The sequence below is a fragment of the Microtus ochrogaster genome, chromosome 2 (assembly GCF_000317375.1).
Source record: "Microtus ochrogaster isolate Prairie Vole_2 chromosome 2, MicOch1.0, whole genome shotgun sequence".
In the NCBI taxonomy this organism is placed as follows: Eukaryota; Metazoa; Chordata; class Mammalia; order Rodentia; family Cricetidae; genus Microtus; species Microtus ochrogaster.
This window is the reverse complement of record NC_022010.1, coordinates 32,330,024-32,355,304: the sequence shown is the minus strand read 5'-3', so window position 1 is coordinate 32,355,304 and position 25,281 is coordinate 32,330,024. Positions and strand designations below refer to the sequence as shown.

General features: G+C 44.8%; 1 protein-coding gene across 2 annotated transcripts in view; it reads left to right on the top strand.

Annotated features, from left to right (window-relative positions):
- Positions 1-6,033: 6,033 nt before the first annotated feature.
- Dgkg (diacylglycerol kinase gamma) overlaps positions 6,034-25,281 on the top strand; it is a 211,389-nt gene continuing 192,141 nt past the window's right edge. For both annotated transcript variants that reach the window (XM_013351586.2, XM_005344741.2), the window contains exon 1: positions 6,034-6,354. The gene's annotated coding sequence lies outside the window, so the exon portion shown is untranslated. The remainder of the gene's footprint in view (positions 6,355-25,281) is intronic.

Sequence of the window (25,281 nt, the reverse complement as noted above, 5' to 3'; positions counted from 1 at the left end):
AGTGGTGGCGCATGCCTTTAATCCCAGCGTTCAGGAGGCAGAGACAGGTGGATCTCTGTGAGTTCGAGGCCAGCCTGGTCTACAGAGCGAGGTCCAGGACAGTTAGGACTACAGAGAAACCCTGTCTCGAAAACCCGGACAGAGAAACAAACCAACATGCACACGTGCTTCTTCATTTAGTTGTGATCCACATTTTAGAGAAGTACATGAGTCTGGATGGCCTGATCGCATCTTTCTGCTCCATTGAATTTATCTGTGACTCTTCCCTGCTTTCTGTTTCTTAATCTTTAGCTTCATTTTATGCTTTTTTTCCTCCTCAAAGTTTATCCATGCTCTCATGAGGATTATCCCAGGTTGCTGTGTTGGAGCGTCCCACCCAAGGGATCAGCAGTGTTGCTCGGTGGCAGTTCTGATCACAATACAGGATCTAGGAACGGTGGTAGAGACCATTTCCAATCTCTTTGTTTTAATCATAAAACAAAGCGCCAAAGGCCACAGAGAGGATGCTATGCCTATATCCTCAAGGCTGGATCCACAAGTCCCATTTCTGACAAAACTGGGATGATTCTATCTCCATCCCAGAGGCTCACTAGGAAGTGAACGAAGTCAAGAAGCAAAGCAAGGTTAGGAGCAAATAAAGGCAGCTCTTGTTCTTCCACTGAGAGTACAGAAAGATCCTGGTGTTTGTGAAGTCTAAAGTGAGCTTGTGGATCTGATGAAATGCTCGGTTTTCCACATGTGACAAAGGTGAGAAAGGAAGGTGGCCCAAGAACCCTCACCCAGGTCCTCATATTCCCGGTTCACAGAGCTACCTTGCGCTTAACAGTCCTGTTCTTGGTGCTCTCAGAGAGAGAGAGAGAGAGAGAGAGAGAGAGAGAGAGAGAGAGAGAGCGAGCTGGACTTAAATTTTCCAGACACAGGTGGCTGACTCAGCCCTCGCTCTGCTGTGGCGATGGTGATCAGGCATCAGCTGTTGGCTCGGATGATGTGTTCCCAGAGCAACATGGTGTGTGCGAGCTGCCAGCATTGGAGGCTCGGGAAATGCAGTCTGCTGAGCCAGTTAAACGCCCCAAACTGCCCTGTCTCTCAGAAATAAGGGTGACTCATCAGAGCGCTCTATGACTGGGAGAGGCACGAGGGAAGCCACTAGGCCTGGAAACCTGCACTTCGAGGGCCCCAGATTCCCTGCCCCTGCTCTGACTCCAACTCACAGGCCCTTCTCTACCTGGAAATGAACATAGGCTCCATTCCTAATCCCTGCCCTCCTCCCGGAAGTGCATCTGGTCTCTTCAAGCCTAGGGCTGTTCTTTCTACAGAGGGCCTGCCCTGTACCATATGGCATTTGGTTCTTTGTTTCATTTCTTCCTTCTTAACCATTCCCACTGTTTGTTTGTCTCTGACACAGGTTGCAGATTCTCCAAGGAGAAACACTAAGGCTCCTCCTCTGTATTTACCATGCATCTTAGAGCATCACCTAAGAGTGGCGGTGCACAGGCTCCTCCAGCTCCCCTAGTGTCTGCGTGTGCAGCAAGTTCTACATAAGCCCTTAACTGTGAACTATGGCTTCAGCCTCTGCAAACAGAGAGCACAGAAGTCAGACCTCCATGCTGATAGGAGAAAAGGTACCCCTCCCTTCCAGGCAGACAGGGTTCATGGCTTGGGTTTTCATCCCCTTGTCTGGAGACCCTGTACAGCGAGACACCAGCGACACCTGGGATGTGGCCCCTCACAAGAGATTATTCTCCTTGTGTCCTTCCCCAATGCTCCGTTCCAATGGAGAGCACCTACTAGCTTGGGGACGCTGACATCAGACAGCTTGCTTCCCGCTTGTCTGAAGGGAAACACACACACCAAAACAAAAAGTCAAGAACTCACACACTGTGTCTCCAGTCCACGCAGGCTATTTGGAGACTTTCTCCCGGCCCTCTCCTCGCAGCCTCGCTTTCTTTTGCTGGGAAGGCCCAGAACACAAATGGTCAAATTCTTGACTTTTGCTTTCTCGAAGTACAGAGCACCCATTTCCTCCTGGTCTTTGAGTCTAACATCTTCTACCCTTTCCGACCCCATCCTAGCACTGCCTCCCACATCTTCCTAAGTAGATTAGCTATTTCTTTTTGCTGCCTCCGTCACCCCATGCAGACGCCTTCCATATTTCTCTGACCTTTCTCTGCATGTTACTAGAATGGACCTCAGGCAGCCGTCTCTTAACCACCTGTTGGCAAGGCTTCGCGTACTTATCCTGAAATCCCACTCCCCAAGGAATCTATTTACAAACACATTGGTGAACAATTTTGACTTCGTAAATGACATTTTATAGGAGCAAACACCTTCATGTTTACCAACCTTTACAGGCATCTCTGTTCTCCAAATTCTTGCTTGGCATCCTTTCCAGAGTTTCTTGTTATTATATAATACCTTTCCCAGCTTGCCAAGTTGGATCCCCACACTCTACTCCTGCCCGCCTTTCCCATTTGCCCCATCAAGCTTATGTGCACCTCGTTGTAAAAGATAGAACAACCCCATTTTGTCCTGACTCCTACCTGTAATCATGCCCATCCAGGCTCTCCAAATTGGCCTTCTCTGGAGTGAGTCCAGACTAGGTTGAGCCAAATGTTTTTCTTGTGACGCATATGCAAAACTGTTTGCCTCCTCGAGGATGCAGTTTAGAAGATAAGAATCCCACATTCCACAGTCGCTCAGCCCAGCACAGTGAGGATGTATACAGCAAGTCTGTGCTCAGTGAGGATGTATACAGTAAGCCTGTGCTCAGTGAGGATGTATACAGCAATCATGTGCTCAGTGAGAATGTATACAGCAAGTCTGTGCTCAGTAAGGATGTATACAGCAAGCATGTGCTCAGTGAGGATGTATACAGCAAGCATGTGCTCAGTGATGATGTATATAGCAAGCATGTGCTCAGTGAGAATGTATACAGCAAGCCTGCCTGTGCTCAGTGAGGATGTATACAGTAAGCCTGTGCTCAGTGAGGATGTATACAGCAAGTCTATCTGTGCTCAGTGAGCATGTATACAGCAAACATGTGACAGGGCCTGCCTCTCACAAGGACAGGACACAAGCAGTTCTAAGCCCTTCCTGTCTTGAGGTTCCTCTCTCTTTCCAGGTGAGGCCCGTGACTGGAGTCAGTGGGAAGTGCCAGAAGACACAGCAGAAACTAGCAAACACCCGTGACATGAACAAGTCAGTAAGTGGCAGGGAGACAAGAGATGAAGGAAGATCTCTCTGTCTCTGTCTCTTTCTCTCTCTCTCACACACACACAGAGGCGTGTGTCACAGAACGCCTTCACACTAAGTCTATCAATCTACCCAAGTGTAAGAAGCTACCCAGCGTAGGTGGGATGGAGCGTGGAGAGTAGCTAGCAGGATGAGGCATGAGTGCAGCGCTCCAGCATCAGCTTTGCCCTCAGCGCCATGGGGAAGGAAGTGAAGAGTGCTCTCTGGGCCTCTGGTTCCTTCTTGGTTTCCTCCCCCTGCCTGCTGGTGGCCCGGTGTGAATTAACCACCAGGGTCCTCTCGTGCTTGTCAACAGTCACGTTTGCGCTTCCTCCCCAGATGCCTAGACACCCAGGGCCCCCAGCACTGCTGCACTCTGCGGGAAGCTTTTCTTGGCTCCAGTTCTACCCAGGGACCTTCACTGCCCACTGGCAGAAAAGAATTCTTGGCTGTGGAAACTGGTAAACTCCACATATTTTACAGATGAGACTAAACTCCTGGTGACTCTAAATGTGGTGTGAAATGGACAGAAGTCATTCTGCTGATGTGACATGCCTGAAATAACATCGCCGCCGCCACCACCACCACCGCCGCTGCCACCCCCACACAGACACCCACGTCATGGAAAGAGACAGTCCCACAAGTTCTTGGGCCTAGGCCACTGCTGCCTCCTGTTCCTTACCCTCAGTCCCAAGTCATTTTCTCTATTTTTATTTTTTCTTGTCTCTATTCTTTTATTTTCTTATTTTTAAAACAATTTTATTTTACATACCAATCCCAGCTCCCTCTCACTTCCATCCTCCCACTCCTCCTACCTTCTCCCCACCCCACCCCGCATCCTCTCCTCAGAGAGGGTGAGGCCTCCCATGGGGAGACAATAAAGTCTGTCACATCACTTGTGAGGCAGGACCAAGGTTCTCCCCCTGCTGTATCTAGGCTGAGCAAGGATTCCCTCTATAAGGAATGGGCTTCGAAGAGCCAGTTCACGCACTAGGGATAAATACTGGTTCCACTGCCAGAGGCCCCACAAACTGCCCATGTTACACAACTGTCACCCACATTCAGAGGACCTAGTTTGGTCTTATGCTGACATCAGGGAGCTCCCACTAGCTTGAGTCAGCTGTTTCTGTGGGTATCCCCCATCATGGTCTTGGCCTCTTTGCTCATAATTTGCTCCTCCCTCTTGATGACTGGACTCCAGGAGTTGGGCCCAGTGCTTGGCTGTGGATCTCTGCATCTGCTTCCGTGAGTTACTGCATGAAGGTTCTATGATGGACAATTTAGGTAGTCATCGATCTGATTACAGAGGAAGGGCAGTTCAGGCATCCTCTCCACTATTGCTTAGATTCTTAGCTGGGATCATCCGTGTGGTTTTCTGGTAGTTTCCCTAGTGCCTGGTTTCTTGCTAACTCCACAATGGCTCCCTCTTTCAAGGAATCTCTTTCCTTGTGCGCTCTCTCTCTCTCTCTCTCTCTCTCTCTCTCTCTCTCTCTCTCTCCCTCTCCCTCTCTCTCTCTCATTGTCCTTTACTTTACCCAAGTCAATTTTCCTGATCCTCATGTTCTTCCCCTCACTCCGCTTCTCCCCTACCACCCTCACCCCTCACCACCAATTTACTAAGAAGATCTTGTCTACTTCCCCTTCCGGCAGGGAGGAGGGGATCCATGTATATCTCTCAGGGTTTTCAATGTTGCCTGTCTTCTCTGGGGTTGTGAACTACAGGCTGGTTGTCCTTTGCTTTACCTCTAATACCCACGTTTGAGTGAGTACCTACCGTGTTTGTCTTGCTGTGTTTGGGTTACCTCACTCAGGATGGTTTTTTTCTAGTTCTATCCATTTGCCTGCAAAGTTCAATATGTTATTGCTTTTTACCACTAAGTAGTACTCCATTGTATAAATTTGCCACATTTTCTTTATCCATTCTTCATCTGAGAGACATCTATGTTGTTTCAATGTTCTGGCTATTATGAATAATGCTGCTATGAACATAGTTGAACACATGACCTTGTGGTATGGGTCTACATCCTTTGGGTTTATGTAGATTGATGCACAATTTTTTGAGAAACCACCATACCGATTTCCAAAGTGGCTGTGCAAGTTGGCACATTGTTTTTTTTTTCTTGTGCGTAGGTGTGTTTTCTTGTGTGGGGGTGTGTTTTGTTTGTTTCAGAAATGCTCTATTTGTCCTGTTGGAAGACAGTCCAAGGTCATGCAAGGGCAAAGGGAAGAACATCACAGTTCTCATTCCTGAGACCGCATCCCTCCATCAGAGCCCGTTTCTGGCAAGCTGCATGAACCCCAACCATTCATACCTGCAGAGGAGAAATGATGATCCATCTACTGCCCCTGTCTCAGGACTGTCAGAAATGTCCTCCTGTACAGGACTGATGCTAATGGACACCAAAGACACCAAGTTCTTAGAAAACAGAGAACTTGTTGATTGATTTTTATGTTTAAATTTTTTACCTGCCTTGGTTGAAATAGGTAGGCATCTCAGACCCCTGGGTTTCTACACTAAGGAAAATAAACAGCCAGGGCATACTGTATTTTTCCAGTAATTGTTCTCTACCTCGAAGTCAGCCAGTTTCTTGCAGCCTCCAGCACTTCATGCATCCTCCCTGACCAAAGCGCTGTCAGTCGGGAGTGCCCTGATCATGCACACACAGGTTCCCACCGAACGATCGGTATCCGTGGGTGTGCGTGTGTGCGCGCACGTGTTTATGTGTGTGCACCCGTGTGTTTGTGGGGGACGCGTGTGTCTGCGCGCGCGGGTGTGTGGCGGGGGCGGGCTCTGCGCCCGGGGGGCAGGGCTCGCCGTGAGAGTGGCAGCTGGACTTGCGATGCTGCGAGGGACAGGGTGCAGAGCCGCAGTGCCGTAGTGGGCAGCAGAGGCAGTCTGCCCTGCTAGCAGTCGAACCCCTAAACAGAGGCGAAAGACCCCGGTACCTCCAATCCTGGAAGCCGCCTGATGTCCCCGCCCCAGAGAGGCTGCACTGAGAGGACGCCCGGGCGCACGCTTCGGTCCCCTTGTGTCTCTCTGTTCCTCTTTCCTCCCAAGTAAGGGAATACGCAGCTAGGAGGGAGCGCCCCCGGGAAGCGCGCACCCAAGTGTTGCATGGTGAGGTAAGACCGCGGCCACAAAACAGAGGTTACCAGTTTGGGGGGGATGTGGGGGGACGCGGCAGCAACTTGGAAAACCAGGGCAAAGCAAGAGTGGGTCCCGCGGCTGGAAAAGGAGCTGCAGATGAGGCCCCTGCGCCCATCCTGACAGCGCCACCTGCCACAAACCCGGGCGGGAGGGGATGCGCCAGTGGACTGTGCAGGGTGGGGCCCCCTCCCTGTACAGTCGGTCGGGACGTGAAGGTGTGCGGGCGACAGGGGGCCTTGCTTCGGGCAGTTTGCTGAAGCAACTGGTCAAATGTCTTCCTTACATAGACTCCAGGGTATCCAGATCGCGGCACGCGAAGCCAGTGGGCTACGGGGAGCAGGTGCTGTCTTTCTGTTGCCTGGGTGGCCAGAGCCCCTGATAGTCCCGCGGGGTTCTGAGACTTTGGGACACTCCAAGTTCAAAGCCTCTTGTGTCGTAGGCTTAGACAGACGCTGAAGAGAATACAGACAGCTTGGCAAATAAAGGAGGGAATATCAAGGGGAACCTAAAGCTGACCTGTTTCTTTTGGGTCACAAGACCTGTCTGTGTGTTTGTATCTTAATGGGGGTGCATTTAGAATCACCTGTGGGGATGTGGGGCATTCAAAAAACTGCACCCGACCACCTCACTTCTTCTGGTGTCCCTTTTCTCGGGATTAGTGGACTAGAATTTTGAGGAGGGGGCTGTGGACTTCTTGAAAGCCCTACAGGTGATTCTGAGGGTCCGCCTCCATCCCTGCCGCCTTTGCAGTAGACAGGGAAGAACCAGGCGCGCGCCAGCAGTTCTGCTGTGCACTTCAGGGTAGCGCATAGACCCCTCCCTCATCTCCAGGGAGGAGGGGGTCAGAAGGGTCTGCTAAGGAACGAGGTGACTTGTGACGTTGCTGTGTGAGTCCCCAGGTTCAGTAGCCCAGGCTGCAAGGTTATCTGCCTCATTAGCATACGATGACCTCCCTGTGGGGAGGAGGACTGAGGAGAGCTGTTTATCAAGCTTTCGCTTCAGGGCCTTCAAGGACCCATCATAGGTTTGGAAGTATACCACGGTCACCTCCAAACATAAGGAGGTACAGTAGTCAGACACAAGACTTCTATGTCTCGGTGCCTGGGGATTCAGTGATTATACAGCGCAGCTCCCTGAGCCACTTGCTGGAGAATTGGGTACCCTCACGGTATGAAGGACTGAAGGATGTTGGTGTTCAGCACAAACATCAGGAACCAAATACACACACACACACCCTTTAAAACTATACCCTTCTCAGTCTAGGGGTGTCCCCTCCATGGAAAGGTGCTTCTTGCTTAAAGGGCTGTATTTGACAGAAACTCCACTTTGAATATAAATTTTACTGATTAAATAAGACAGCTGTAACTAAGCTAATTTCCTGTGGTGTTTCTGGTCTGATCTAAGCCCATCCCCCCCCCCATACACACATGCACCATCCACTTAACATTTGACTCCATCATTCTAGGCATCATTGTTTCTGGGAGAGGTCTAGGGGTGGGAAGGAAGTAGAAAAATGCTTTCGTATGTGTGTGTCCACGTCCCGTGTGTGTACATATCCTGTGTCTCTTTGTGTGCACATGTCCCTGTGTGTATACTTGCCCCATGCCTGTGTGTACATGTTCCATGTTTCTGTGTGCGTGTGTATGTACATGTCCCATGTCTGTGTGTGTGTACATATTCTATGTCTGTGTGTATATGCCCCATATCTCTGTGTGTATATGTTCCATGTCTTTCTTTGTGTCTATGTCCCCCTTCTCTGTGTGTGTATATATGCCGTGTGTGTGTGTGTGTGTGTGTGTGTGTGTGTAAGGTCCTCTATCACTTTTTACCTTATTTTTAGGGATCAGGTATTACTAAACCCAGAGCTTACTGATTCAGCTAGGCTGGCTGACCATCAAGTTTGGGAATCCTCCTATCCTATCTCAGCCTCCTTGGCATTGAACTACACTGCCTTGCCCAGCTTTGTATATGGGTGGACATGGATGGGAACTCAGATCTCCATGCTCCTGCAGCGATCATTTTACCAATGAACCACCTCCCTATCCCCATACACTTTCTATTATTTTATGTAGTCTTTAGTTCGAATCAACCAAACTGTGAGGGAAAATAATAAACATCAGGGCAGCTTGAAAGCAGAGTCTTAGAACTGGAAGAAACTCCTATGACCATCTATTCCAGCTTCTCCATTCCCCACCCGCCTCCCCTCACAAAAACAACAGGTGGCAAGGCTCCCTCAACCCCTGACCCTCCTTGGGGCCCAGCATGAGACTGCGAGTGTTTGCCAAGGCTGGTTCCAGCTCCTCCCCTGGAAGGGAAAGAGGAAGTGCTGTTTCATTGTGGGTAACATTCATTTTTAAAAATACATATTGAATTCTATTACAACAGTATGATAGTCCCTTAATATAACAGTAGTTCCTGCTCATTGCAGAAAATTTGGGAAGTTGAAAGTGAAAAATTATCACCCATGGTTCCTTCCACCCAGATCCCACATTTCTTAATACATTGACATATTTCTCGTCTGTCTATTTTTACGCCTTGAGATCCTACACTCCATAGAGGGCTAGCATTTGTAGGTAACCTAATAAGTGTACTTTGCATGGTGTTAATCGTTTTATCTTCATTATGTCACTTAATCCTAGGAAATCCCTCTGAGATAGGTGTTATTATTATCAACCCCATTTCTCTAGGATGGCAGAGTGTACAGGTGACCAACTCCAGTGGCAGAGCCTCAGTGCAAACCCACGCTCCCCGGCTGTGATGTGCGGTTGCTATTGTGCCTCTGGCTTTTTGTTTTTTTCCTTACTTGGTCTTGTAGCAAGCATCCCCTCGCCAGCATCATTTCCCAGCTGTGTATTATTATGCTGTTAGCTATTTAACTTGCCTGCTCTCCTCGGCAACTACCAGTAAGTCTGGGCAAACTCTTTACCACGCACATTTCCAGTTCCTTCTTTCGGGTGGATTCCCAGAAGGAGAATTACCAAGGCAAAGGCCAAAACTATTTGGAGGTTCCTTATAGGTACACAAGAAGCCACCGTTCCTTGTAAGAATAGAAGAGCTACGCCGACTTACACTTCCATTTCCCTAGAGGCAGCTCTACCACAGTCTAAGTAGGTAAAGCTTAGCTACACGAGAATTGTGTAGAACTTGACAGGATAAAGCCATGGACATGAGCACCCCCGGCGGGATGGGAGAAGTCACACATGCAATTTAATTCATGCACTCAGATAGGGATGTGGAAACTGCTTCATATCAGGCTCTTCTTACTTATTGCTGTTGTTTTCTGATATAAAGTCTTCACTCATGTAGACCAAGCTAGCCTCAAACTCCCAGCAATCCTTCTGCCTCAACCTCCACAGGGATGGGATTACAAGCTTCTACAAAAGTGCTTAGCTTTAAGACTGTACCCAGTTTTATGTGACTAACTGTGGGCTACACAATTCTTTGGCTGGGCACCACATGTTAACTTGAAACAAATCAAACTGTTGCATAAAAATATATAAATGTATATACTATCCCTCATCTTCACCCAGTGATTGCATTAATCTTCACCCTTGTAAACATACACCACCATCACAGCCAGGTTCAATAGATTCCCAGCAGCCACAGCTTCTTCACATTCTGGCCAGATTCACAGAGCCATTTGTTTACTTCAAGTATCAGAATCGCACAGCAAAACCATCTTTACTTATAAGTAGCCAAGTTTGTCTAATCAAGTAGCAACAACACCGCCCAGAAAAAAAAATCCAATCAAGACAACTCCAGATGAGACCATTTTTAGGAGGTTGTAGGCTGGTGAAGTGGCTCAGCAGTAGAGCCCTTGCCATGCCCATTCAATAAGGGAGGCCAAGTTTAGATCACACCACCAACATGAAAACGAAAGAGGCATGTGTTGTGTGCCTATAATCCCAGTGCTGGGAGGAATGGAGAGAGGAGGGTTCCTGGGGCTGGTTGGCCAGCCAACCTGGCTACATCAGTGAGCTCTGGGTTCAGTGAGAGATCATGTCACAAACTATAGAGTGGAGAAAGTTTGAAGTAGAGAGATTCCAACCACACACACCTATGTATGCACACACACATTCATATACACGCATATGTATTCATACACACATATGCACACATACACACACACCAAGGGATTGTCATCACGAAACTACCGCCAAGTCAAAGAGTATGTGGCTGGCAAAGAAGAAAGCCAATAAGACACCACCACCACTACCACCAACCCACAAGAGGGCAATTTTAAAAGAAATGAATTGGCCCTGGTCATGGGTTTTCCTTAGAGCTGTGTTTGCCTCCTACCTGCCACTACTACCAGCAACTGGGGCACTAGCCCTATGTTGTTACACATGGAAAAAACCTCGTCTGAGTCTTATCACTGAAATCAGCTCTGCAGGACTCAGCTCAGGGCCAGACAGATCCTTCTGAAAACCTCTCCCCATTGTGCGTGGAAGATGGATGTCTCAGTAGCATAGAGTATAGACTTGTCTTGCCATGGTGAAGACATTTCTTTCACATGTCCTCACTGAGCTACAGACTCACTCAGGGCAGAGCTGAACCTACGATTTCACGACATCCCCAGCACCTGAGGTTTATACGTAGGTGACATTCAGTAGAATCGATTGAATAGATGCATAGGCAAGTAAGAATGTCCGGGGCTCTGTTCTGAGTGCTTTGGGCACAGTTCTCTTACATTGCATCTTCATTCTGCTCAGTCAGTCTTGGAACTATGCCTGAGATATATCTGGAGTGATGTTGTCTATTTTCACGTATCTCTCTCTACCCGTGCTTGTTTAAATCCCCAAAATAAAACACAATTAGAGTTTCAGCTTCACAGTCACACTGGTTGTATTTCTCGTGCTTAGTGAGACAAGCAGCTCTCGGTGGATGCGCTGGAGATTGTAAATCTCCTTAACTGCAGAGTCCAGCATCCTAGAGTATGAACGGGATGCCTGTGTCTGTCTTGGTTTCTACCACGTCCTCTGCACAGTGTCTGACCCACAGGAAAGAGAGAAAATAGAGGAAAGGCTCTGCCTGCTCCCTGCCCCCTACCGTACCCTCTCCCCTGTCACTGACGTCACTATAAGCCTGGTGTTGATAACCCCATCTCTTGGACAAGGATGGTCAATCTCAAAATGTTTGCGTAGCTTTGCCTGTGGGTGTGCAAAGCTGTCGGGAGAGACGGACTTTTCCACGCAGATCTAATGGTTCCGAAGCTCCCAAGGCTCTCTGCTTCGCCTTGTGCACGGTAATGCTGATGCGACTTGTCACCCTCCTGGCTGCCTGGGAAGCAGATAAAAGGGTGAATTTGTGGGTGTTCAAAGGGAAACCATCCATACAATTTGTAGCTGCAAATGGCATTCAAGAGTGCAAAAACTGTGCTCAGGGTGTGAGGAGGCCTCGCCTCTGGATTTAACTGGCAAAGCACTCCAACCGGCCGCAACCCTCTGTGAGTCTCCCAAGAGCAGGATTGACTTACCTGGGATCACAGGCCCCTTCTTAAGGGTGGCCTAATTATAATTCAAAGGGAAGTGAGCACCTTCCTCGCTTCTTCAATTCTATTTCTGCTAAAAGCTTCCTGAGGCCTAATGAGATATTTATGCCATTAACACTGGCTGTGATTCCTATCCATGAAAGTAACCCAGCTTGCCTCCTGACTGACCTCTGAACTCCCCTTCTCACCCTGTCACCCCGGTTCCATCGTTGTCATACAGGTGGCACCTGGAATACAAATGCAGAGACTTTGTGTTTATTCTGTGTTTTGTATCATTTTGTTTGTCTTTCTCGATAGCCTGCTACGATATTTCTGACTCTGTTGTGATCCACTGTTTCTGCTGGCCATTCCAGCCATCCCGAATGTGATATTCGTGACCACATCACCCAAGTTATGAGCATAAACAATGAGCATTATAGGAGTCACTTCTCTCTATCCTCCAAGACTAGTTAGGTATGAATTCAATAATTGAACAATGTGTTTTTAGAAAAGTTATTCATCTTACTGTACCTTCATCTAGCTCATATTTTTTATCTTTTCCAAGACACTGTCAGGGAAAGCTCATCTAACACCTTGGGATGATCCTGATTCCCTGCCACTGGAATTCCCTTAGTCTGCTGTTCAGTATCCTTGTCAAAGAAGCAACGCCATTAATTTAATAATAAATTGCCTTTGGTGAGCCGACGTTACCTCATAGATTTCACAACTTCAGTGCTAATTCCAAATTCTGTTTCAGAACATTTTCTAGGATTAACATTAGCCCCTCAAGATAAGAAACTTTCAGCCAGGCAGTGATAGTGCATGCCTTTAATCCCAGCACTCGGGAGGCAAGGGCAGGTGGATCTCTGTGAGTTTGAGACCAACCTGGTCTACAAATCAAGTTTCAGGACAGCCAGGACTGTTACACAGAGAACCCCTGTCTTGAAAAAAAAGAAAAAAAAAAGATGAAAAATTTTCCAAGTTACTTCTCAGTAAAAGAATGGACTTCTATCTGTTCTGAAGATGATGGTGATGGTGGTACTCATAGTGGTGATGGCCCCCTTGCTGCATAACTCTGGATATAATATGTTCAAGTTATATGAACTACATGTTGTGTCAGCACTCTAGAATGCTCTTCAGTCATAGGAGACATGTATTAACTTGTGGCATATCTAAGAGTTCCTAGTATGGTTGGAAATAAGATTGGCGAAGGAGCCAAGAGAGTGTCTAGTCCTTAGTCATCATCTCAATGAGGAGCCCAGGCCAAGAACCTAGGCATGTGCCAGAAGTCCCAACTGCTTGAGAGACTGCAACCAGGGAATTACAAGTTCAAGGCCCTGTTTAGTGACAAACCGTGCTAAAACAGCAAATAAAACAAAAAGGTGGAGCTCTCCACCTACCCAGGATGAGCCTGGCCTGGAGGTCACAGCAGAGAGGAACCACCTTCTTGGTGGTGGTTGTTTTATTCTTTACTCTTTTGGGGGGCCTGCCACCCAGCTCCCAGATAACACTGAGGTTTATTCCTCTTATGAATGCCTGGCCATAGCTTGGTTTATTTCTAGCCAGCTTTTCTTAAATTATCCTGCCTACCTTTTGCCTCTGAGCTTTTAGTGTTCTCTTACTTCTGTATATCTTACTTTTACTCTTACTCCATGGCTGACTGGGTGGCTGGGTGGCTGGGTGGCTGGTCCCTGACATCCTCCCCTCCTTGCTCCTCTATCTCTCCTCCCAGATTTTTCCTATCTATTTTCTCTGCCTGTCAGCCCTGCCTATCCTTTTTCCTGACTCATCATTGGTCATTCAGCTCTTTATTAGACCAAACAGGTGTTTTAGACAATCAAAGTAACACAAATGCAACATAAAAGAATGCAACACATCTTTGCATCATTGAACCAATATTTCACAGCATAAACAAATGTAACACCTTAAGTTAACATTCCACAAGACCATCTCTGCTCTAACGAGTGCTTCTCCAGAGTGGTGTTCCTTCTTCTTGCCTTCTCTTCTGAAGGTTTTGATTCATGTAAAAAAAAATTCAGGGCTAGAGAGATGGCTCAGTGGTTAAGAGCATTGCCTGCTCTTCCAAAGGTCCTGAGTTCAATTCCCAGCAACCACATGGTGGCTCACAACCATCTGTAAAGAGGTCTGGCGCCCTCTTCTGGCCTTCAGGCTTACAGACAGAATATTGTATACATAATAAATAAATAAATATTTTAAAAAAAAAGCCGGGCGGTGGTGGCGCACGCCTTTAATCCCAGCACTTGGGAGGCAGAGGCAGGCGGATCTCTGTGAGTTCGAGACCAGCCTGGTCTACAAGAGCTAGTTCCAGGACAGGCTCCAAAACCACAGAGAAACCCTGTCTTGAAAAACCAAAAAAAAAAAAAAAATTCACTTCTCCTTTAATAATTGACCTCCTAAGTGATCAATATCCCAATGAAAACAAAAGGTGCTTTTCCTTGATCACAGTGTGAAAGAAGAGAGCATTAAAAAAAACCTTGAAAGTTCTTTCTCTTCTTCCTTCCTTCCTTCTTTCTTTTTTTCTTTCTTTTTTTCATCCACAAGGGTTACATAGCTCGGGCATGTCTCAAACTCACCATCTCTCTGCCTCAGCCTCTGAAGTACTGAGATTACAAGTATGCTCCAAGGCAAGAAAGAGTATAAGAGAGAAGAGGCTTAAGTAAAATATCATCTTAATAATTAATAATAAACATGCTTTGCATACTTAGAAAAGCAGCAATGTGTTTATAGCCATAATCTCTCCTGATTCCAGTCACAGGCCTGTGAGGCAGGCACTGTGGACGTCTCCAGCCCATCTCACCGGTATGATCACTGAAGCAGGGGCCGTGAGCAAGAAAAGGTTAACAGAGGAAACCCCAATGGCCACCAAACAGCTAATAAAGCCAGATCTGCCCTCCCAGCTGGCCATTCGAGTCTTACCCTCCTTTCCATGTGGTCTGCATGGTGGAGGTGGCTTTGCATACACAGGAACTGGCTTTTCACTTTCTTTATGGTCCATCTGATGTGGAAGCCCTAAGCAGCTAGGGTTCGGCAAACCACTCCGATCTTCAGGGCCTGCGGTGCAGAATATTTTCATTGCCTACTATATTTCTGTACCTCTCCGCTCTGGGACAACAACCACTGTAGACCCACCTTTAATTAACTGAGCTGAAAAAAATATCTCTGCATCTTCTATGGAGCCAGGTGCTCTTTCCAGGATCTTTGAGGGCCAAGGTGGGTGTTGCTATCCAGACCACTCCATCCTAAAGCTTCATCAGCAAGGATGCCCAGGAGCCTTAAAACCTGCCCCCAGGACATCACTGGTAGAAGTGCCTTTTGTTTCCTTTTCTAGTGACAGCATGCCTGCCTGATTCTAATAGTCTCCAGGTAGTGTTTCTTTACTAGAAAGCCAACAGCCCTGCATCCCTGTATCTGAGAAAGCCCTGCTCTGCCCAAAAACCTTGCTGCACCAAACCCCTAAATCATGCAAGTCACATCGAGTGCATTCCTGTAGAGACTCTCAGTCATGAAACCAAATGTGCACGAAGCACCCACTGTGGGCTCCACACAGGACTGGTTTCCGAAAGAAATGTTTTCCATCAATTGTGTGAACAGAGCCAAAAACAGATAGTGCTAATCTTAGATGAAAGTCAGAGGCAAATCCACAAGCCAAGAAGTTAGTAGATGGAGGGAGCCAGGTAATAATCTGGAGAGCTTGAGCCATGGTTGTCAACAAAGGAGAGGGAACAGAATAAGCAAAGGCTCAGAGGCTACTCCCACAATGGAGTTCAGAGTTGCTAAAGCAAAAACTGTGGGTCAGGAAGTGAAAAGAGGCAAGGCTGGAAATGTGATCTGCCAACCCATAGAGGATCATGTCTGCCCCAGTAAAGCATACAGTTTTTTATACAGTAGGGAAGGGCAATGAAAATTTTTAAGTGGGGAATGATATGGTCATATTGAAATGTTAAAATTGGGCTGCAGTGTGGCATGAAGACAAGAGGGAAACAGGGCTTCCCCCAGGAAGCTTTGAAGAGAAACTGGGGTAGCATGAGGACTGAGAAAATGGTGGCAGGAATGAAGGGAAGGACGGACACGGAAGGGAATGAAAATGTCAGTGAGGGGCAGGGAGCAGGGGAAACAGGGGCAGAGGGTCACTCCCAGGCTTCTGTCTCTGTGCCTGGGAGAATAATGGCTTCGTGGATAAGGGAACTAGGAAACACTAGCAGAATGTGTGCGGTGGTGCATTCAGCTTGTTAAACTTGAGGTGTCAATGAGGGGTGCAGATGGGAATGGCATTATAGCCATTTGCAGACTGAAGATCCTGCAAAGATCACATCTCAGCCTTTTGGCTGAGCTTTGGGTACCATGGAAGCCCAAATGGGGAACACCACAGAAAGCTTAAACTGAACACAAAGCTTACAAGATGCATGGAGGCATAGGAATGGGGGCTGCAGTGGACACACCGAAGTCACAATATAGGCATTCTCAGAACAGGAAAGGAGGAACAGAAGGCAAGATGCAGAAAAATGCCAAAGTTAAAACAGTTCATGGCATGTTTGGGGGAAGATGAAGCTTATACTGGTAAAAAGTTATCATTATAAAAAAGGGGAGATATTGTTACAAAATGAGAAAAGCAATATTTGACAAGGGGCAAGTACCAGGCGCTCTACACCATGAACCATCAGAAGGAACCTGAGGTCTCATTATAGAACATTGATGGAAGAATTCCACAAGCAGGAAGATAGGGAGAGGAGGTGCTCAGAAAGTGGACCGCTGATATTTTGTAGTGATAAAAGTCATTTACTCAAAATGATCTGGCCAATCAAGAACTGAAAATTGAGAATGGAAATGATGCTCTGTGAAAGACACAAAGCCACTGTGGAGTGCACCCTGTGATCTCAGCACTCTACCTCAAAAAACAGTGAAAAAGAAATAAGCTGGGCAACAGTTGTACACACCTTTAATCCCAGCACTCCAGAGGCAGAGGTAGGTGGATCTCTGTGTGTTCAAGGTCAGCCTAGTGTACAGAGTTCCAGGACAGCCAGGTCTATACAGGGAAACCCTGTCTTGAAAAATCAATAATAATAATAATAATAATAATAATAATAATAATGCCTTAGTAGGTGGCTCAGTCAGTAAAGCTTACTGCAAAAACGTAAGTACCCCAGTTTGATCCCCAGGACTGCTGTCAAAAGCCTGTTCTGAATTGGGGAGATAGCTCTGTGAATGAAGTTTGCTGTCCTGCAAAGGTGGGGGTCACTGTTTAGACTACTCTCCCTCTATTTCTCTGTTCGTATTTCCCACTTGGCTTTACTCTGCTAAGTCATTGGCCAAAATAGCTTTATTAACCAATAAAAGCAACACATATACAGAAGGCATCCCACATCATTTCTTTTTTTCTTTCCAAATAAAAAGAGAAGTTTTACCTTTAACATATTAAAATTACATCCACAAAACAGCTATCAAGCAAGAATTATAGTTACAATATTTAATCTATTTACATTTGGCAAATTAAGGAAAATACTCTATTATCTATTTTATCTTTGTGAGTCTAAAGTTTTATATCTAATTTATCTTTTATTTTAACTAAGGAAAACTATAATTATAACTATCTAATCTTCTGCTCCATTAAAGACCACAGAAGGATATAATATTACCTAAGAAAACAGGAAATGCATTGTAAGCAACTTCCAAAACTCTAGAAATGACAGAGACATCTCGCTGCCTGGACAGTCACCCAAAGTTCTTCTGTAACTTTGAGGCATCCATCTTCAGCCTACAGGCCCATAGTCTCTGGCAGACTTTTTTTAGGAAGCAGGAAATTTGAAAGACTGCTTCACCGATACTGGCAGTTTATCAGTCACTTTCTTCTGAGTCCTTCAGGATGTCTGATAGACTCTTTCATAAAACAGGAGCCCTGAAGGACTGTCTCACCTTCTTTATGTAAGTTCAGCAGTCATTCTTTCTGTGGGTCCTGCATGTCCAGTTCATAAAGCATACCATTAAGCAATCCAGGCATGAGCAATTTCTTGCCCAAATGGCTAGCAAACTCTGTAAGGAGCCTCTTCAGTGCTCATCATCCTCTTGAAGTAGATTGGTGCTGTCAGGAGCAGACGTGTCTCACTGTCAAGAAAAGTCTAAGTTCTTAAAATATTTTAAATGCCATATTCTGTAGGTTTTTAAAGTGTTTGAAGATTAACTATCAACCTGAAATGTATCTCTGCATATCTAGAAAACCTAACATTGACTATTACAGACTACTATCCATAATTTTTTACTACCATAAATTTTTAACTACCATAACATTTTTAAATGAGCTGTATAAACATAATACCTTAGACAAGAGTAGAAATATACATGTAACAAAATTGACCTTAAATTTGCATCAATAAACCAAAGTCTATGCCAATGTATTCATTTCTATATCATGTCCCCTTTCAAATGAAAACAAACATTTATAAACAATCATTTTGGGAATTTGGGCATTGTTTTCTCTAAACTGCTTCCTGCTGTTTGTTGGGTGAGGTATTTGTAGGGTTCATGGAGACCTTTTGGGGATTCTTGGTCCATCAAACCACATTAGCCTGGAAGGAATTCACAGGTTCCCATCCTCTGTGGAAACAAAAGCAGAACCTCTTTTTCAAAGTAACAAATCCTTAGACTCAAATTTTGAAGTCAAGATACCTTTAAAATATATATGTTGGTTTAGCTTAGCAACCTGTACAATGAAATGTCTCTCTGCACTTAGCCCATTCACATTCAAAAAATTCAAACACAATAACATACATAATCTGTACTCTTTGTGTATTTTCCATATTTATGTGGCCTTTTTTACTTTATTACTTTTTGATATTTATTTTATTATCTTTACTCCTTTAATATTCTTTCATCTCTCTCTCTAAAGCCCATGTGCATTTATCTAATACTGTGACCCATTCAGAGGTCTTTTTCATCTGAATCTGTCTTATTGCATATCTATAATAATTTTCTGACCAGGAGCACTTCTTAAAATGCTAAGTGATCTGGCAAGGACTAGAGCAGCTACTTTGGTTGTTCCTTTCACCCTGCTCAACTTTCCAGCATGACAGACGTCCATTTAATGCCAGCTCTGGGAGCCATGTTTACTACCCCAACTCTGGGAAGCTGTTGGCCCATGTCACCACCAAGTAACTTTTAGCACATTGCCCCAAAACACCATTCAATTACAAAAGAATCAGAGTCATTTGTGCTACCAGAATGAACCAGAAAGACATTTCTTAAAGAATCTGTGCAGTTTTTGTTGCTAGTGCTGAGTCAGGAAGCCTTCTCTTAAAGAAGCCATATCACTGCTTGCTGCCAGAAAACAGAGCCAATTTGGATAAAAAATGTGGCTACCAAGATGCTCCTATTGACAACCATTTTGTGAGTCCAGAAGCCCTTTTGTAATGCTTTCTTAGGCTTTATGTGATTGTACATTGCCAAACGCTGAGTGCTGTTTTGTAACAAGATGCTGCGCTTACATTTCCCAGCTGCCTGACCTAAATAATCACACAGAAACTATATTATTAATTGCAACATTCTTTGACCAATGACTTAAGTGTATTTCTAACTAGCTCTTACATCTTAAAAACTCATTTCTATTAATCTGTGTATTGTCACTAGGCTGTGCTTCCCTGTGTCATCATGCTACTCTTTTGACAGCTACATGGTGTCTCCTTGACTCCATCTATTCTCTCTATATATCTCTGTTTAGATTTTCCACCTGCCTTTACTCTGCTAAGCCATTGGCCAAAACAGCTTTACTCATTAGTCAATAAAAGCAACACATATACAGAAGAACATCCCACATCAGATGCTGGTCAGTGGGTACCAAGTCAAAGATAGGAACAAGTTCTGTGATGCCACTCTAGGGGACTGCATACAGGTAACATAGGGACTGCACAGAGGTAAGGTAGAGAACTATATGTAGGCATCATATGAACTATACACAGACATCTTAGGGAACTGTTTACAGTATAGGTACTATAGGGTACGGTATAAGTACTGAAAGAGGTTGTGGTGGTTTGAAGGAGAATGACCCCACAGGTTCATACATTTATATGCTGGGTCCCCAGTTGAAGAACTATCCGGAAGGATTAGGGTGTGCAGCCTTGTTGGAGAAGGTGGGTCACTGGAAGTACGCTAACTTCGAAATTACCAGGCCTGGTGTCTCTCTCTGCCTAATGCCTGAGGATCAGGAAGCAAAGCTCAGCTACTTCAGTATATCTATCTACCTATGTGCTATACCATTCATCCCACCATGATGATATGGGGCTAACCCTCTGAAACTGTAAGCAAGACCCCAATTAAATGTTTGCTTTTATAAAAGTTACCTTGGTCATGATGTCTCTTCATAGTAGAATAGTGACCAAGACAAAAACTATGTATAGGGACTGCATATAGGGAGTGTAGGGGACTGTATATAGGGACTGTAAAGGAGTATATATAGGGACTGTATGTGAGCACTATAGGATACCATTTTTTATAGGCATTGTGGGGAATTGTATATAATCTTATAGGCTGTACTTTTCAGAAAGTTAAAAGAAAGGATTCTGAATGCTTTTGCCATAAAGAAATAATAATTTTTTGAAGAGATAAATGTTTGATTTAAATGTTTAGTTTACAATGCATGCATTACTGAAATACTACATTCTATCCCTAATATATATAAATTTTATGGTTTATGTATCCATTAAAACTAATTCTAAAGTCCAGGCTACTTAATATAAGAACTAAATTTCTCATTTTGTAATGTGGAAAGTCATAATTTTTTATTGTTGACATAGAGATATAGGCATAAATATATTTTAAATAGGAGTAGGTCAATATAAAACTAGATAACCTATTTTTAATCTCAAAATTAGAAGGTAGAGCTGGAATCCTATAGTCAAGATTAAAAACTAAAAAAGAAAATGGAAAGGAGACATAAAAATAGAAGCATAAGATAAGATGATAGAAATGAGGTCAAACATGCACACTATCACATTAAGTGTGACTGGTTTATTATTTCTCTTAAAAGACAAAGAACTATAGTTTGGGGTATATTCCAGTTCTAAATATATTTTGTTTTACACAAAAAAAGAATGTGATTCATATTAAGCAATATAGAATTTATATGGAAAACATGACTAAAATAATTTATTAGAAATATCATATTTGTGAATATTTTTATCCCAAATAGTAAGTATTAAAACATGTTAAATAATTTGGCCAAACACAGTTGGAGAGGGACATCATATCCATTGTTAGTCAGACTAACAAATCGAGTGATCAAAATAAACGATCCCATAAGGAATTTTAAGGATCTAGGCAACGTGATGAGATGGATACACATGGGATTTACATTTAAATGAACATGTGTAGTCATTAAAATGGCTATGGAATGCTAAGATATTTTTACCTCCCCATAGGGAAGATTAAGCATTCTGGAAAGTAGACTCTTTCTGGGACGGAGAGGAAAGTAACGCTGAAATGCGATCCTCCAGGGTGACATGCTCTGGGAAGGCAGCCTGGAAATGGGCCTTGCACACTTCTTGGCCACTCTTAAGTTGGCTCGCAGAGGGAATGAGTCCTGACACTCGTCAGAAGCACCTCCTTCAAGAATGAGCGAAAGCAAGACACAGGAGCTAAGGAAAATGCGAAATGGGGTTAGAGAGAGAGAATAACACAGAGAATGCAAATGTGGTAATCCAGCTGGGGCGGCTTTAAAGACTGGAATCCTAAAGGGTGGGGGAGTGGCAAGAAGGCGTGACGTCTGCCAATGGGAAGAGATGGAGGGGCTGAAAAGGCAGCCTGGTGTGCAGAGAAGTGGATGCAGTATGGAAGGACTCCAAGGAAAGCAGAGTCGCTGAAGAATGAAACCAACAGCCCATTGTGGAAGTATCGTATAAAGGGTGGGCAATCACTGCAGAAGCCAGCTTAGACTGTGCCCAGACCATGACTGCATTCGGCTTTAAGACTATGAACTAAAGAAAATGCATGCATTGTAACAAGAAATTCTGAAACAACAAACATGAGAGTATAACTTTTATTTTTATTTTTATTTTTTTGAGACAGGGTTTCTCTGTGTAGCTGTAAAGCCTGCCTTAGAACTCACTCTGTAGACTAGGCTGGCCTCGAACTCACAGAGATCTGACTGCCTCTGCCTCCCGAGTTCTGGGGTTAAAGGTGTGCACCACCGCCGCCCAGCTGAGAGTAAAACTTTTTTAAGGTTTTGCAGTGTTTGTTGCTTCTGCTGTGCGGAGGCTCAAAGCCAGGGCTTTGCACATGCTGCTGCAGATAAGAATTCTACCAGGCTCCCCCTCTCATCTGTGCTAAAGCCAGAAGCCTCTGGGTCAGGACGAAAGGTTGGGGCAATGAAAACGAAGTGTTCTGAATTCCTGAGTTATGAATCATTTTATTCTTGACACTTAATATAGAAAATGATAGCCGCAAAACACATTTTAATATTGAAAGCCATTTATTTATGTATTGGGGTAGGGCACATGCCACGGTGCCCATGGACGTCAGAAGGTGACGTACGAGAGATTCTCACCCTCCAGCATGTGGGTCCCAGGGACGGAATTCAGGGTGTCAGATTCAGGAGCAAGAGCCCTTCACCACCTGTGGTAGGACTTTGCCCCACTAATTCATCTTTCAAATCAATGGTCTGAAAAAAGCATAATCCATGCTTATCAGGAAAATAAGAGAAATTGAAAGGAGGCACTCAAAATAATAATAGTAATAATAAAAAAAGTGAGCTCAATTTTAATAATCTCACTTTATTTGCTAAAAGCAGCATTTTAGTGTGTGCGTGCGTGTGTCTGAGACAGGCTCTCTCACCATTTAGGCTAAATTTAACATAAAGATGACATTTTCTCAGCTTTAGTCTTCCGGATTTCTGTTATTGTTTTGCGAAATGGCCTACATTGTTGAGTGGCTCCCATAGGTCATCTTCACCACAAGCAGTAGACTACTGCTAATTTTCCCGCAATTTTCAGTTTGTGGTGGTGTTTTTATTCAGAGTTGTTGGGTCATTTTATGCTATATTTTATGGAATAACTTTCCAATATAAGCTTGTAGCCCTTGCCTACATAGTCCCTCGTTGTGTGTCTTCATCCTTCCTTCTCAGAATGGAGCCACAGCCTACTCCCATGATTTTTATTTTTTCAGGAAGAACTATTTCTTAACCCTTGGCATGGGGAAGGGTTTAATGCTTCCCCATTTTGGAGAACTTCAATCTGATTTCCTTCCAGGATCTTACAGTCAATCCATCTTTGTATCAACAACAAGAAGCCCCCTGGATCTAGAGTTCTGCTGTCTATTAGAACCCGGCTTCTTCTCCGGGTCATCATGGTATGAGCGGAGTGGGTTCTTTCTCCCCATCTGTTTACACTGTTTTCTAGTGCTGGTGTACCCTGCTGGTCCTAAGGCAGGAGGAGTTCATCCTCTTAGACTTCTGTTGTCCACATGTACGAGGCAAGGAAGGATGTAAGAGATGCCTGCCTCCTGGCAGAATGAAAAGTCTGTTGATGTTGACATCACTACCCTAACTTCCCATGTCCCAGAAGAGGCGTGGGGAGAAAAGCACCCTGCAGTTCCTCCTTGTGGCAATGTGGGCTGTAGAAAATGCCCAATGTGGTGTCGCTCATGTTCCTCAGCTCATTCTGCTCACTCACGAGATGTTCTCAGGAGTTCCAGCCCTGGGTTCACAAATTCCAACCACAGTGTAATTTGGGTCCAAAACTGTGTTGCCATGTAGACAAATGAATAGTCCCTAGAGCTCTTTGTAATTATACAAACTCTGTGTGTGTGCGTGTGTGTGTGTGTGTGTGTGTGTGTGAGAGAGAGAGAGACAGAGACAGAGACAGAGACAGAGACAGAGAGAGAGGAGAGAGAGCAGGCATCACCCATCTCACTTGTTCAACCTGTAGTTCTCGACAATGGGCAGATTTACTATGCCCCCTCTCTCTGATGTCTTCCTCTGTATTAGCCTACATTAGCCTCTAGGCAAATATACAGCCCATGCCCATGCAAGCCCTTTCTGAGATTCCAGTTCAACTCACACTTCCAGCAAGTGGTAAGACAGCCGAGGACCACCAGCCCATTAGCAGGGTAACTTGCCACCTTGCCCCAGAACCCCAAACATCTTCAGAACAAATGGATGAAAACTCCATCCTATCTTCAAACTCTCCAGTGTCTGTGGATGGTGAAGGCCTCAGACGCTTGAAAGGGGAACCAGATACAAACTGACAGTCAACTTGCTTCCTGAGTTAGAAGATAATTGAAACTAACGGCTTCTTTGAAGGGCTCATCTGCAGAACAGTTTTGAGGACTGGAAGCTAATACTAGGAAGGCCAGGAGTGGAAGGTGGTCTCCTAGGAACAGAACAGAGAGAAGGAAGGAAGCTGGGAGGCCTGGTTTCTGATTCTCCATTGAGATTTTGGAAGAGGGGCTTCACCAAACCTCGTGGATATGGAGAGTGATGTTTCCATGGAAAAAGTCCTTTCATTGTGGAGGAAAATGTGGTATAGTGTGGGAGGTCCTTCTGTCTATGTGTTGCTTTTATTATTTAACTGGATGTGCAGGACCCACAGAGAAATGACTCCTGGACTTGCCTAAAAGTGAGACAATCCTTTGGGGTTCCTGCTTCATGAAAGAGTCTGCTAGACATTCTACAGGACACAGAAGAAAGTGACTGACAAACTGCCAATATAGGCAGAACTGTCTTTGAAATTTCCTGCTTTGTGGAAAAGTCTGCTGGATACTATGGGTCTGTAGGCTGAAGATGGATGCTCCAATGATACAGAAGAACTTTGAGTGACTGTCCAGGCAGCGAGATGTCTCTGTCAGTTCTAGAGTTTTAGAAGTTGCTTACAATGCACTTCCTATTTACTTTGGTATATATAATCTCCATCCGTTTGGAGTCTTTGATGGAGTTGAAGAATAGATAGTTATAGTTTTCCTAGTTATAATAAGAGATGAAATAGATATAAATATTGTAGCTATAATACTTTCTTTATAACTATTTTGCTATATGCAATTTTACTATGTTAAAGTTAAAATCTTCCTTTTTTATTGAAACAGAAAAGGGGAAATGGTGTGGGAAATCCTTCTGTAAATGTGTTGCTTTTATTGGTTAATGAATAAAGAAACTGCTTTGGCCTATAGCAAGGCAGAACTCAGCTAGGCAGGGAAAACTAAGCTGAGTGCTGGGAGAAAAAAGGTTGAGTCAAGAGAAGCCATGGAGCCCCACTGAAGACAGACACTGGAACTTTACCCAGTAAGCCACAGCCTCCAGGCGATAGCCAGATTAATGGAGATGGGTTAATTTAAGATATGAGTGAACCAGAAATACTCTTAAGCTATTGGCCAAACAGTATTGCAAATAATATGGTTTCTGTAGGGCTGAGCAGCCAGGAACAAAGCAGCCTCGTAC